At 52.0% G+C, this 16155-nt stretch overlaps 1 long non-coding RNA gene across 1 annotated transcript in view; it reads left to right on the plus strand.

The window, feature by feature from the left end:
• Nucleotides 1–12683, plus strand: part of LOC142294874 (uncharacterized) — a 97859-nt gene extending 85176 nt beyond the window's left edge. Inside the window, exon 3 of the long non-coding RNA XR_012751313.1 lies at nt 12445–12683. This is a non-coding gene — a long non-coding RNA (uncharacterized LOC142294874). The remainder of the gene's footprint in view (nt 1–12444) is intronic.
• Nucleotides 12684–16155: the final 3472 nt, after the last annotated feature.

Here is a 16155-nt window from a genome sequence, read left to right on the forward strand (position 1 = left end):
TAAGTTAACACCCAACACAGTTCTTCCTCCGGCCAGCAGAGGGAGCTCTGAACCTGGAACTTCAGGGAGCATTCCTTAAGTCTGGCTGAAGGGAGGAAGTAGTGGTTAGTCTGGAGACAGGAGTGAAAGAGTGCAGACGCAGGGTAGTGCTGCCTTGTGAAACTGGGGCCTAGAGCTTGGATAGCTTGGCCCAGTGAAGCAAGGGGAGCAGCGAGGCACAGCAGAGACTCGGACATCGGAGTCTGTAGTTGCCAGGGCATAAAATCCATCCCTGGTGGCTGAATCCGGAGGGCAGGAGAGCTGCAAGCCCCCTGGCCCAGAAGCAATCTGAAGGTACAGCTGCATCCCAAGGGCCTGGTGTGGGCTCCAGCAGAGAAGCACCAGAGAGGGCCTGCGCAGTCTACCCCACAGAAAAAGGGACGAACCACCAGTCCCAGCAGCAGGAGGGCAATTGCAAACCCAAAGTGCAGTGTCCTAAAACAGCAGAGAAAGATTAAGGAGTAGGCCTCATACTCAACTGGCCAAAGATCACCCCAGGCACTTCCAGGCCGGCCGGACCATCTTTACCATCTGTGACGGTCTCCCTGGACTAAACTTCTGCCGAGTAAAAGAGGAGAAGGTAAAGAGACTACTGTTTGTGCCTGTTTCTTTCATTGCTTGTCGGCCCTGCACCGTGCTAGTCACACAACACCATAGACTTCCACAAGCACCAACTGTGTCCCGGGGCACCGCTCCACCTGTGGGGAGCAGTACCACCATTGCTGCCACTTCATCACCCCGGAGGCCTTACACAGCAGCGGCGGCTTAATAGCCGCATACCACAGGTGGCGTCACGAACACAAACTTAAAGTCATCAGCCACATATTCTACTGACACCCACCAGGGCCACGGAGTCGGGCCCCGCCACCACTGACTACCACCGGACTAGTCCGGCCCGGCACCGGGTGTCCCATAGCCCTGGGGTGGGCGAGTCAACTTTTGGCGTCACGAACAGGATTTCGTGCCCGGTCCCACCGGGTACTGTGCGCCTGCAGGAATTGTGCTTAAAAGACTGTGTACTGGTTGTAAATTGCCGCCGCCATTAGCCGCGCCGAGCGCAGGAAGAAGGGGGGCGTGCCTGACAAAGAGCGCGAAGGGAGCGCGCCATCAGAGCAGAGCGCTGTTAACCCCGCGCGACCCAGAAGGGAATTTGAAAAGTGAACGGAGCCTGGTAAGGTTCACTAAGGGGGAGGAAGATGTCCGACTCAGAGGGAGAGCAGGTGGCTGCCATAGCCCGAGACGCCGCATCACCAGCCGAAGCAATCCCAGTCGCCGTCGCCCCAGCCCCCACTGTAGCGCCGGTAATGCCGATCACCATGCCGTACATACCGGGAGCAGAATGGCTGCCGCAGTACTCCGGGGAGTCCCATACCTTGAGTGACTTCAGTTAAAGCCTGCACAGCTTATTCCGGGTGTATCCGCTGACTGAGAGCCAGAAGGTGGGCATAGTAATGGGACAGCTAGCCGGCGCAGCCCAGCGTGAAGCGAAGTCCTGGCCTGATACAGATAAAGGGACAGCAGCCCAGATACTGGCCAAGCTGAAGAGTACTTTTGACACCCGCACCGCAGCAGAGATAAAGATGAGATTCTTTGGGTGCAAGCAGCGGGCCACAGACAGCATAAGGGACTATGCCTTAAACTTGCAAGAGGCCCTGAAAGCAGTTAAACAGGTGGACCCAGAGAGTGTACGTGAAGAACACAAACTCCTAACTGAGCAGTTCATAGAGGGGCTCCTGTCAGACGCCCACAGGTCCCAGCTGCGTATCCTGGTCCTGCAGAACCCTGCTCTGGACTTTGCAAAGTTTAAGGACCAGGCCATCCGGGTACTGAGAGAATCTACACCGAATGACCCAGTACCCCTCCGGCCTCTTGCTATCACATACCCCGGGGTGGTGCCTGCAACACGAGCCGCTGCAGGAGCTGAGGCGCAGTCCCTGGATAAGGATCCCACTGCAGAGCTCAGACAGCAGTTCCAGGAGCTGACCAAGACTGTAGCTGCCCTTGCCAAGACCGTGCAGTCTCTACAAGTGACCCCATCACCTGCAAGAATCGAGTTGGCCTCCAGCCCAGATGACGTCCCATGGATGCGACAGAGGAGGATTCCGCCGACCCGAGGCAGAGACACAGACCGGTATGATTCAACAGGACAACCGATCTGCCGCCGCTGCAGCCAGGCGGGCCACATTGCACGACGCTGTCCTTTAAATGGGCTGAGCCTGGGGCCAGGAGCCAACCCCCAGGTGTAAGGAAGCCCGGCTCAAACCCCAGCCGCAGCAAGTATGTGGGAGGACGCCCGGTCCTTCCCATTGTGCTGGATGGGATCCCTTTGAATGCCCTCCTGGATACGGGGTCCCAGGTAACAACCATCCCCTATAAACTGTACAAAAGATATTGGGCTGATTCAGACATTGACCATGGCCCAGATGATGATTTAACAATTGTGGCCAGTAATGGTCAGCCCTTACCTCAAATTGGGTACAAAGAAGTAACCATTAAAGTGGGGCGGGTAGAATTGCCATGTCAGGGGATGATAATTGTAGATATTGATCGCAAAGAATCTGACCCACTGCTAACCATTGGTACAAATGTGATGGAAAATTGTATTGCCGAAGTGATAATTTTGTTGCAACAGGCGTCTGAAACTGCCAGCTCCGGGCAGCAGCGTGCCCTACAGAGGGAGATCAGAGCCCTGAGTAGGAGGCAGCAAGTAGAGCTAGCCGGAGGAGAAATTGGCAGTGTGAGGGTAAGTGACCCCCTCCCCATTGCAATACCCCCAAGAAGTGAAATGTTGATATGGTGTCGGGCAGCAATAGGCCTCAAGGGTCAGGATTACCATGCCTTGGTAGAACCGGTGTATTCAGACAGTAGGCCTGGAGTCCTGATAGCCAGAGGGGTAGCGGACGTCCGCAAGGGGAGAGTGCCCGTCCGTGTCTTGAATTGTGGGGAGGAGGAGGCCAAATTGCCCCGGTACGCCACTGTAGCAAAACTGTACACTGTCAGCAACAATACCATTAAAGCAGTGGAACCCTTGATCCCGTCCGACCAGGCGGAAGACAATGGCTCCAAGGGGCAGCTGGAAGACTGGTGCCAAAAATTACATGTAGGCACCGACTCCACCCCCTCGCACCAAAAGCATGGGGTTTACCGGGTGGTACAGGAGTACGAGCGGGTCTTCAGCAAACACCCCCTAGATTTTGGGCAGGTGAAAGGGGTTAAACATCAAATCCCCACGGGTGATCATCATCCCATTAAAGAGAGATACCGCCCTGTACCCCCCGCACAGTATCAGTGTGCCAAGGAAATGTTACGAGAAATGAAGGAGGCTGGGGTTATCAGAGATAGTTGTAGCCCCTGGGCAGCTCCACTAGTGCTCGTAAAGAAAAAAGATGGTACAATGAGAATGTGTGTAGATTACAGGCAAATTAACCGCATTACACATAAAGATGCTTATCCACTGCCCAGAATAGAGGAGTCACTAACAGCCTTAAAGTCAGCTAACTATTTCTCCACCTTGGATCTCACCAGTGGGTATTGGCAGGTTCCCGTGGCAGAGGCGGACAAGGAGAAGACTGCATTCACGACACCAATGGGCCTCTGTGAGTTCAATTGTATGCCATTCGGGCTCTGCAACGCCCCAGGGACATTCCAAAGGTTGATGGAGTGCTGCTTGGGCCACCACAACTTTGAAACCGTGCTGTTGTACCTGGATGACGTCATAGTCTACTCCAAGACTTATGAGGACCACCTGAAGCACTTAGCAGAAGTGTTTGAGTCCTTGTCGAAATATGGCCTGAAGATCAAGCCGTCCAAATGTCACCTCTTGAAGCCAAAGGTACAGTACCTGGGTCATGTGGTCAGCGCAGAAGGTGTGGCACCTGATCCGGAGAAAGTCACTGTAATCAAGGACTGGCCAAGACCCACCACAGTGAAGGAGGTGCGGCAGTTCCTTGGACTGGTGGGCTACTACCGAAGGTTCATTGATGGTTTCACTAAGATAGCAGCGCCCCTTCAAGATCTCCTGGTGGGCCAGCCAAAGCAGGCTAAGAAGCAGAGCCCTCCATTTGAATGGAGCAGCCAACTAGAAACATCCTTTGTCCGGCTGAAAGGGGCTCTCACGGGAGAAGAAATTCTGGCCTACCCTGACTACAGCCAACCGTTTGTACTGTATACAGACGCCAGCAACGTGGGCCTGGGAGCAGTTCTGTCCCAGGTACAGGGAGGCAGAGAGAGGGTGATAGCGTACGCCAGTAGGAAGCTTCGGCCCACAGAAAGGAATCCAGAAAACTACAGTTCCTTCAAGCTGGAGTTCCTCGCTATTGTTTGGGCAGTGACTGAACGCTTCAAGCACTATCTGGCATCGGCCAAGTTCACCATCTTCACGGACAACAATCCGTTGACACACCTGGCAACAGCCAAGTTAGGTGCGATGGAACAGCGATGGATGGCCCGGCTGTCTAACTTTGACTTTACCATCAAGTATCGGGCTGGCAAGAAGAATAACAATGCTGATGCGCTGTCCAGAATGCCTCACTTACCCGAGTCTGGAGAAGACCTGGATGAACTCGAAGAGATAGAGTTACCGGCTTTCCATCACCAAGGTGTTTCCCAGTGTGAGCATGCTGTGGGAGTGAAGCGCTCAAGCCAGCACGAGGTCTCGGTCAACCCATTACTCCACCATAATTGGGAAGAGACACAGAACGGTGACCCGGCCGTGCGATTGGTCAAAGAGAAGCTAGCGCAAGCTGAGACCCATCTTGGCCCAGACGCTCCAGAGGAAGCCCAGCAGCTGTGGAAGGAGAGGGGACGACTGTTCACCTACCAAGGCAAGCTCTGCAAGAGATATGTCAACTGGCGAACGAATGAACTCGTCTGGCAGATAGTGGTTCCACAGAGGGATGCTCCAATGGTCCTAGCAGCGTATCATGATAACGCAGGACACTTCGGGTGGAAGAAGTTGGAGGCCCTACTCCGTGATCGGTTCTATTGGGTGCACATGAGAAAGATGATCGAGAAGTGGTGCCGAGACTGTGGCCCGTGTAACCTGAGGCGGAAGGATGATGCCAGCCAAAGGTCTCCCCTACAGCCAATTGTCACGAAGCAGCCCCTGGAGTTGGTGGCCCTGGACCACGTGAAGTTAACACCAAGCCGGTCAGGCTATGTGTACGCCCTCACCATTGTGGACCATTACTCTCGTTTCCTGGTAGTAGTGCCTGTGAAGGACCAGACAGCCAGAACAGCAGCTAGAGCGTTCCAGGCATCCTTTTGTCGACCTCACGGTTATCCGGAAAGGGTACTGACTGATCAAGGTCCTGCATTCAAGGCCAAAGTGTTCCAAGAGTTCTGTAACATGTACGGCTGTAAGAAAATCCGAACCACACCGTACCACCCCCAAACCAATGGACTGTGCGAGAAAATGAACCATGTGGTTATTGATATGCTGTAGACCCTACCGCTGGAAGAAAGGAACCAATGGCCAGAGAAGTTGCCAGATCTGGTAGACCTGTACAACCATATCCCAGTAAATTCGACCAACTGCAGCCCCGCTTACCTGATGCGAGCCAGACCTGGCAAGTTGCCTGTAGACTTTGAGATGGGGACTGTGTCGCCTGAGGCGGTTCAAGAAATAGAGGATTGGGATACAGAACGGCAGCAGCGGTACCGTAAGGTCCAGGAGTGCGTAGAGAGGAGCCTGTCTCAAGCAAGAACGAGACAAGAGCAGCATTACAATCAAACAGCCCCAGCAACTCCCTTAGCACCTGGAGAACAAGTCCTCAAGAAGAAGCGGAGGACGCATAAATTGGATGATCAGTGGGAAAACGAGCCCTACACCATTATCCCCTCCAACTTTGACAATAGTAAGGTATGCCTCATAAGCAAGGATGAAGGCAAGACCTATCAAGCAATTTCTCGAGACCGCCTGAAAGCGTGCCCTGAACGGTGCAGAATCCAAAGAGAAATGGAAGAAGTACAAGGAAGTCCCCAAAGTCAAGAGAAAGAAGGGGAGATGATTCAAACCATCCTTGGAAAATTCCCCAAAACTTGGACCCGAATAAACAATGCCATAGTGGTACCAGTTTTGACGTTTCCGCAGTTGGTCGAGCCAGAAACAGAAAAGGTTCCGGATCCACCTAAAGAACCGTCTGCTCCCACACGAGATGACATGCCAGCAGTGGAACAGGAGGATCAACCCCCTGTCAGTGGTGAACCTGTCATACCCTTGGCGACTCTTAGACCACATAGGCAACCATCACGCTTACCTATCGGGGTTAGGCCCACCTGTAGTGCTGAGGTAGAAGACGCACCACGTAGTCAGGGGCAAACACCAGAGCTACGCAGGTCCCAACGCAGCACTCGGGGACAACCCCCTCCAAGGTATAGAGAGTCAACTGTATAAGGGAAAAAGAAGGAGTATTTATTAGAATGTACATAGTTATGCAAAATGTCTGTAAGGTTGTGTACAAAATGTTTTTCTTTTTCTTTGATTGCGAAAATGGACAATTGGGCCACTGGACTATGGGTGGCCAACACCTAAATTGTTCATAGTTAGCACCAGTGTGCTCAACACCCCTGAAGAAAAACCCGTCCGGCGTGCATAGAGTGGGGTCATCAATGCTCTGACGCACGCCCAGAGCCTACGTTGGGGGTTTGATCGCGGCGGGTCCCCCATGGAGCAGTGTAATGGACACCCGGCAGGGAGCCACACTGGACTCTTATAGTAATGTTTAAGTTTGTAACGTTAAAGTATTTGCGCCTCCCATAATGGGATGAAATGTTCTAACATGTCATGTTTGTTTCTACAGTCCGGGAGTACTGAATTTAACTAAGGGGGAGTGTGGCGCCCCAGGACCTGGTCGCCACAACAGCATTGCCCTCCCAAAGGGTTAATGCTGAGCCTGGAGGTAATTGGGAGATCTATTGGCCAGTAAGTTAACACCCAACACAGTTCTCCCTCCGGCCAGCAGAGGGAGCTCTGAACCTGGAACTTCAGGGAGCATTCCTTAAGTCTGGCTGAAGGGAGGAAGTAGTGGTTAGTCTGGAGACAGGAGTGAAAGAGTGCAGACGCAGAGCAGTGCTGCCTTGTGAAACTGGGGCCTAGAGCTGGGATAGCTTGGCCCAGTGAAGCAAGGGGAGCAGCGAGGCACAGCAGAGACTCGGACATTGGAGTCTGTGGTTGCCAGGGCATAAAATCCATCCCTGGTAGCTGAATCCGGAGGGCAGGAGAGCTGCAAGCCCCCTGGCCCAGAAGCAATCTGAAGGTACAGCTGCATCCCAAGGGCCTGGTGTGGACTCCAGCAGAGAAGCACCAGAGAGGGCCTGCGCAGTCTACCCCACAGAAAAAGGGACGAACCACCAGTCCCAGCAGCAAGAGGGCAATTGCTAACCCAAAGTGCAGTGTCCTAAAACAGCAAAGAAAGATTAAGGAGTAGGCCTCATACTCAACTGGCCAAAGATCACCCCAGGCACTTCCAGGCCGGCCGGACCATCTTTACCATCTGTGACGGTCTCCCTGGACTAAACTACTGCCGAGTAAAAGAGGAGAAGGTAAAGAGACTACTGTTTGTGCCTGTTTCTTTCATTGCTTGTCGGCCCTGCACCGTGCTAGTCACACAACACCATAGACTTCCACAAGCACCAACTGTGTCCCGGGGCACCGCTCCACCTGTGGGGAGCAGTACCACCATTGCTGCCACTTCATCACCCCGGAGGCCTTACACAGCAGCGGCGGCTTAATAGCCGCATACCACAGGTGGCGTCACGAACACAAACTTAAAGTCATCAGCCACATATTATACTGACACCCACCAGGGCCACGGAGCCGGGCCCAGCCACCACTGACTACCACCGGACTAGTCCGGCCCGGCACCGGGTGTCCCATAGCCCTGGGGTGGGCGAGTCAGAGGAGTGACTTGAGAGATCTGGAGAAGATTTGTTTGGAGGAGTGACCTGAAAGATCTGGAGAAGATCTGTATGGAGGAGTGACCTGAGAGATCTGGAGAAGATTTGTTTGGAGGAGTGACCTGAGAGATCTGGAGAAGATTTGTATGGAGGAGTGACTTGAGAGATCTGGAGAAGATCTGTATGAAGGAGTGACCTGAGAGATCTGGAGAAGATCTGTATGGAGGAGTGACCTGAGAGATCTGGAGAAGATCTGTATGGAGGAGTGACTTGAGAGATCTGGAGAAGATCTGTATGGAGGAGTGACCTGAGAGATCTGGAGAAGATTTGTATGGAGGAGTGACCTGAGAGATCTGGAGAAGATCTGTATGGAGGAGTGACCTGAAAGATCTGGAGAAGATCTGTATGGAGGAGTGACCTGAAAGATCTGGAGAAGATCTGTATGGAGGAGTGACCTGAAAGATCTGGAGAAGATCTGTATGGAGGAGTTACCTAAAAGATCTGGAGAAGATCTGTATGGAGGAGTGACCTGAAAGATCTGGAGAAGATCTGTATGGAGGAGTGACCTGAAAGATCTGGAGAAGATCTGTATGGAGGAGTGACCTGAAAGATCTGGAGAAGATCTGTATGGAGGAGTGACCTGAAAGATCTGGAGAAGATCTGTATGGAGGAGTGACCTGAAAGATCTGGAGAAGATCTGTATGGAGGAGTGACCTGAAAGATCTGACGAAGATCTGTATGGAGGAGTTGCTGATATCTCTGCTGCAGTGGGCGCAAACCTGGTCAAGAACGACTGTAAACATCCGACCTCTGTTTCTGCAAACAAAGGTTTCTACCAAACATTAAGTTCTGTTCTCTATTTTATTAAATACCGTACTTATTTCATGCAATAAAATGCAAATTAATTATTTATAAATCGTACAATGGGATTTTCTGGGGAGGGGGGGCTTATTCTGTCACAGGTGAAGTTACCTATGATAAAAATTACTCAGATCTCTCCATTTTCTGTAGGTGGAAAACTTACAAAAATTGGCAGAGGAGGATCAAATACTTACTTTTCCCGCTGTTTACAGCTCTGCCAATGCATTGGCCTCTGCTACATAACAGCGAACAGCTGCAAATTAGAAGGTGATGGCAGAGAAAGGCCGTCACATGCACCGGCCGGCAAAATGCAGATGACTTTATAGCCTCAATATCTTCCAAGACCTGATGCCGCAGTATGAAAATGTGCAAGATAAGTGATTAATAAGAAATTTCAAAATATTGCGTCCTCCTCTGTACAACAAGTGACAATCCGATACTGGTCTGCAGAGAGCAGGAGGTTCTGGTGACTGGGTCCGGTGACTCTACACCAGTCACCAAGTCTCTGCATATGAAGATGGACACCGTGGAGGTCCTGGAGTCATGGACCCTTTTCTGCAGACCTGTCACCTCCGGGGAGATTTGTGTAGTCTTATTCTGTAAATGCCGGCCCTCTGATCCTGCCTGCATTACGGGTGCACTCCATCACTGGCCATAATAACTGCGCAAGACAATAATGGGCCATCGCCAACTCTGCGAGCCAACCATCCAATCGTGACCACCGACACCTTCTACAAGACTAACGGTGACAGCTACTCAGCCTCACTTACCAGATCATTGTAACTGCAAGAAAAAGTCAAGAATTCATGAGGTTTCATACGAGTAATACTGCAGGTACCATCATCATCATCACCTCCACCATCATCATCACCACCTCCACCATCATCATCATCATCATCACCACCTCCACCATCATCATCATCATCACCATCATCATCACCACCTCCACCATCATCATCATCATCATCACCATCATCATCACCACCTCCACCATCATCATCATCACCATCATCATCATCACCACCTCCACCATCATCATCACCACCTCCACCATCAACACCTCCACCATCATCATCATCATCATCACCATCATCATCACCATCTCCACCATCATCATCACCACCTCCACCATCATCATCATCACCTCCACCATCATCATCACCACCTCCACCATCATCATCATCACCATCATCATCACCACCTCCACCATCATCATCATCACCATCATCATCATCACCACCTCCACCATCATCATCACCACCTCCACCATCAACACCTCCACCATCATCATCATCATCATCATCACCATCATCATCACCATCTCCACCATCATCATCATCATCACCACCTCCACCATCACTACTATCATCATCCCCTCCACCATCATCACCTCCACCATCATCATCACCACCTCCACCATCATCATCATCACCATCATCATCACCACCTCCACCATCAACACCTCCACCATCATCATCATCATCACCATCATAATCACCACCTCCACCATCAACACCTCCACCATCATCATCATCATCATCACCATCATCATCACCACCTCCACCATCATCATCATCACCATCATCATCACCACCTCCACCATCATCACCTCCACCATCACTACTATCATCATCCCCTCCACCATCATCACCACCTCCACCATCATCACCTCCACCTCCACCATCATCACAACCTCCACCATCATCACCTCCACCATCATCATCACCTCCACCATCATCACCTCCCCCATCATATTCATCACCTCCACCATCATCATCATCATCTCCACCATCATCATCACCACCTCCACCATCATCACCTCCACCATCATCACCTCCACCATCATCACCCCCTCCACCATCATCACCTCCACCATCATCACCACCTCCACCATCATCACCACCTCCACCATCATCACCTCCACCATCATCATCACAACCTCCACCATCATCACCTCCACCATCATCACCTCCACCATCACTACTATCATCATCCCCTCCACCATCATCATCATCACCTCCACCAACCCTACCATCACAATCTCCACCATCACTACCATCACCACCTCCACCAACATTACCATCAGCACCTCCACCATCACCACCTCCACCATCGCTACCATCACCACCTCCACCATCGCTACCATCACCACCTCCACCATCTCCACCAACCCTACCATCACCACCTCCACCATCATCATCATCACCACCTCCACCATCACCACCTCCAACATCACTACCATCACCACCTCCAGATTCACCACCATCATCATCACCATCTCCACCAACCCTACCATCACCACCTCCATCATTACCACCTCCACCATCACTGCCATTATCACCATCACCAAATTCAATCCAGTTGCCCCCTTTACGTCCTCCACCATTGATGCCATCACCCCCGCTGCCCCTATCTCCTGCCTCCATGACTATCACTATCACCAGCACCTTGTAAGTGACGCTGCTTTGCAGAACATTACACAGTACCTCTGGGGTGCCTTTAGTTTTGCTTGCATTTTGGGCTACAAAATAATTTTGCAATTGTGTTTTCCTTACAAATGTTTCCCGTTTGTCTTCTAGCGGCTCTTTATTTCCCTGCACATTTCCGGCTCCAGATTGAGTGCACTCAGAATCTGTCAGTGAGCTCGTTCTGCAATGACCCTTTTATCTCTCCTCTTTTGGGCTCCTCTCAGCTGATTTATAACCACATCAAAGTTCAGCTGAAATTGGTGTGATTCATGGTCATCAGAGGAGTTTATTAAACGACAGCGGAGGCGGTTCCTGGCCACATTACACTGAACCTGCGTCCACTGTGATCTCAAGTCCCACTATTTTACTTCACAAATTGTGTCGCCATTAGCCACTGCTGGTTGCAAACACTTTGTTAGCCGCAGAATGAAGTTACACCATAAATTAGATACAAACTTCTCATCCGTTTGAACTCACTGAATGATTCTCAGTTAACTCATTCAATAGCCATCAATGAGCCGTAAAAGGCAAACGGTGCAAATTTTGTAATAAAACCCAATTGCAAATATTATTTTTAGCTCAAAATACATGCAGTTAAGTAGATAAATCGTCCTCTGAAGGTTTCCATATCCTTTCATTTTCTGGATTCAGTACTTTGTTATATAAAAGAGATCGTTGGTTGTCCACATAAATAGAAGTCCTCATTATTGGATCAACCTGATGAAGCGTTACTCTTGATCGCCACCTAGTGGCACATTATAAAAAAGCAATTTGGTAAATCTGGGTGACAACCTCAATACAAGCTGTAATGGAGGTCATAGTGGTTGCCAGACAATTTTTACAGAACACATGAATGAAATTTAAGGAATCCCTTAAGTTGATAAGGGGATCCCAGTAGTGGGGGACCCCAAACCATCTACCAAATCCCACCCATCTGGTGGAGCGGAGCTGCACTACCAGATATGGCCACAATGACAGTAGAGGCGCTGTTTTTCTTCTTTAAAAAGTGCTTTTTTTCTCATTACATAGAACTTCTTCAAGGCCCTATACATTTTGGGGGAACACCGACCCCCCACTTTACTATCCCGTTTCTATATTTTGGCAATTCTGATTTTTCTGTCATTTCACTTCCAAAAATAAAAAATAATATTTGACCGCATATTTTTCCCCTGTTTTTCAGGACTTTATGTCATAACATGAACAGCGTCACTCAAAACTAAAAGGTGGCATCTAAACAACAAAACATACAAGAACAAAAAAAAGCAGCGCTCTATGAAGAAAGGAAGGAAAAAACCTAACAAGAAAAAATGAAAATTCGGGCTTCAATACTCTGAAGATACATGATACTTACAATGTCAACATTGTCCTAACTGCAGCAAGCAGAGTAATGTCTGCAGATGAACCTTGTGTCCTCGGATTCATGCATTAAAAAATAAATAAGTAAACATCGCCATCTAGTGGTTGATTTTGAGTAAGCGATGTAAGTCTAAAAACACCTACAAAGGAGAAGAAAATTAGAGCACAATGTCTGATCAGTTGCTTTTTTCAGAAATAATGTAATCCCCATTGATGACCATGTGCAGGTTTCCTGTAAGGGGTGCACCATGCCACTAGAACAGGGTAAGGGGTGCACCATGCCACTAGAACAGGGTAAAGGGCGGCACCATGCCACTAGAGCAGGGTAAGGGGTGCACCATGCCACTAGAGTAGGGTAATGGGGGCACCATGCCACTAGAGCCGGGTAAGGGGTGCACCATGCCACTAGAGCAGGGTAAGGGGTGCACCATGCCACTAGAGCAGGGTAATGGGTGCACCATGCCACTAGAGCAGAGTAAGGGGTGCACCATGCCACTAGAGCAGGGTAAGGGGAGCACCATGCCACTAGAACAGGGTAAGGGGAGCACCATGCCACTAGAGCAGGGTAAGGGGTGCACCATGCCACTAGAACAGGGTAAGGGGAGCACCATGCCACTAGAGCAGGGTAAGGGGCGCACCATGCCACTAGAGCAGGGTAAGGGGTGCACCGTGCCACTAGAGCAAGGTAAGGGGTGCCCCATGCCACTAGAGCAGGGTAAGGGGTGCACCATGCCACTAGAGCAGGGTAATGGGGGCACCATGCCACTAGAGCAGGGTAAGGGGTGCACCATGCCACTAGAGCAGGGTAATAGGTGCACCATGCCACTAGAGCAGGGTAAGGGGTGCACCATGCCACTAGAACAGGGTAAGGGGAGCACCATGCCACTAGAGCAGGGTAAGGGGCGCACCATGCCACTAGAGCAGGGTAAGGGGTGCACCGTGCCACTAGAGCAAGGTAAGGGGTGCCCCATGCCACTAGAGCAGGGTAAGGGGTGCACCATGCCACTAGAGCAGGGTAATGGGGGCACCATGCCACTAGAGCCGGGTAAGGGGTGCACCATGCCACTAGAGCAGGGTAAGGGGCGCACCATGCCATTAGAACAGGGTAAGGGGAGCACCATGCCACTAGAGCAGGGTAATGGGTGCACCATGCTACTAGAGCAGGGTAAGGGGTGCACCATGCCACTAGAACAGGGTAAGGGGAGCACCATGCCACTAGAGCAGGGTAAGGGGCGCACCATGCCACTAGAGCAGGGTAATGGCTGCACCATGCCACTAGAGCAGGGTAATCGGTGCACCATGCCACTAGAGCAGGGTAAGGGGTGCACCATGCCACTAGAGCAGGGTAATGGGTGCAACATGCCACTAGAGCAGGGAAAGGGGAGCACCATGCCACTAGAACAGGGTAAGGGGTGCACCATGCCACTAGAGCAGGGTAATGGGTGCACCATGCCACTAGAGCAGGGTAAGGGGAGCACCATGCCACTAGAACAGGGTAAGGGGTGCACCATGCCACTAGAGCAGGGTAAAAGAAGCACCATGCCACTAGAGCAGGGTAAGGGGTGCACCATGCCACTAGAACAGGGTAAGGGGAGCACCATGCCACTAGAGCAGGGTAAGGGGAGCACCATGCCACTAGAGCAGGGTAATGGGTGCACCATGCCACTAGAACAGGGTAAGGGGAGCACCATGCCACTAGAACAGGGTAAGGGGAGCACCATGCCACTAGAGCAGGGTAAGGGGTGCACCATGCCACTAGAACAGGGTAAGGGGTGCACCATGCCACTAGAACAGGGTAAGGGGAGCACCATGCCACTAGAGCAGGGTAAAAGAAGCACCATGCCACTAGAGCAGGGTAAGGGGTGCACCATGCCACTAGAGTAGGGTAATGGGGGCACCATGCCACTAGAGCAGGGTAAGGGGTGAACCATGCCACTAGAGCAGGGTAAGGGGAGCACCATGCCACTAGAGCAGGGTAAGGGGCGCACCATGCCACTAGAGCAGGGTAATGGGTGCACCATGCCACTAGAGCAGGGTAAGGGGTGCACCATGCCACTAGAGCAGGGTAAGGGGAGCACCATGCCACTAGAGCAGGGTAAGGGGCGCACCATGCCACTAGAGCAGGGTAATGGGTGCACCATGCCACTAGAACAGGGTAAGGGGGCACCATGCCACTAGAGCAGGGTAAGGGGTGTCCCATGCCACTAGAACAGGGTAAGGGGTGCACCTATCCACTAGAGCAGGGTAAAGGGGGGCACCATGCCACTAGAACAGGGTAAGGGGTGCACCATGCCACTAGAGCAGGGTCATGGGGGCACCTTGCCACTAGAACATGGTAAGGGGTGCACCATGCCACTAGAGCAGGGCAAGGGGGGCACCATGCCACTAGAGCAGGGTAATGGGGGCACCATTCCACTAGAGCAGGGTAAGGGGCGCACCATGCCACTAGAGCAGGGTAATGGGTGCACCATGTCACTAGAGCAGGGTAAGGGGTGCACCATGCCACTAGAGCAGGGGAAGGGGAGCACCATGCCACTAGAGCAGGGTAAGGGGCGCACCATGCCACTAGAGCAGAGTAATGGGTGCACCATGCCACTAGAGCAGGGTAAGGGGTGCACCATGCCACTAGAGCAGGGTAAGGGGAGCACCATGCCACTAGAACAGGGTAAGGGGTGCACCATGCCCCTAGAGCAGGGTAAGGGGAGCACCATGCCACTAGAGCAGGGTAAGGGGTGCACCATGCCACTAGAGCAGGGTAAGGGGAGCACCATGCCACTAGAGCAGGGTAAGGGGAGCACCATGCCACTAGAGCAGGGTAAGGGGTGCACCATGCCACTAGAGCAGGGTAAGGGGAGCACCATGCCACTAGAGCAGGGTAAGGGGTGCACCATGCCACTAGAGCAGGGTAAGGGGAGCACCATGCCACTAGAGCAGGGAAAGGGGTGCACCATGCCACTAGAGCAGGGTAAGGGGAGCACCATGCCACTAGAACAGGGTAAGGGGTGCACCATGCCACTAGAGCAGGGTAAGGGGAGCACCATGCCACTAGAACAGGGTAAGGGGTGCACCATGCCACTAGAGCAGGGTAAGGGGTGCACCATGCCACTAGAGCAGGGTAAGGGGAGCACCATGCCACTAGAGCAGGGTAAGGGGTGCACCATGCCACTAGAGCAGGGTAAGGGGTGCACCATGCCACTAGAACAGGGTAAGGGGTGCACCTTGCCACTAGAGCAGGGTAAAGGGGGGCACCATGCCACTAGAACAGGGTAAGGGGTGCACCATGCCACTAGAGCAGGGTAATGGGGGCACCATGCCACTAGAGCAGGGTAAGGGGGGCACCATGCCACTAGAGCAGGGTAAGGGGGGCACCATGCCACTAGAGCAGGGTAAGAGGTGCACCATGCCACTAGAGCAGGGTAAGGAGTACACCATGCTACTAAAAAACAGTAAGGGGTGCACCATGCCACTAGACCAGGGTAAGGGGGGCACCATGCCACTAGAGCAGGGTAAGGGGTGCACCATGCCACTAGAGCAG

The sequence above is a fragment of the Anomaloglossus baeobatrachus genome, chromosome 3 (assembly GCF_048569485.1).
Source record: "Anomaloglossus baeobatrachus isolate aAnoBae1 chromosome 3, aAnoBae1.hap1, whole genome shotgun sequence".
Lineage (NCBI taxonomy): Eukaryota > Metazoa > Chordata > Amphibia > Anura > Aromobatidae > Anomaloglossus > Anomaloglossus baeobatrachus.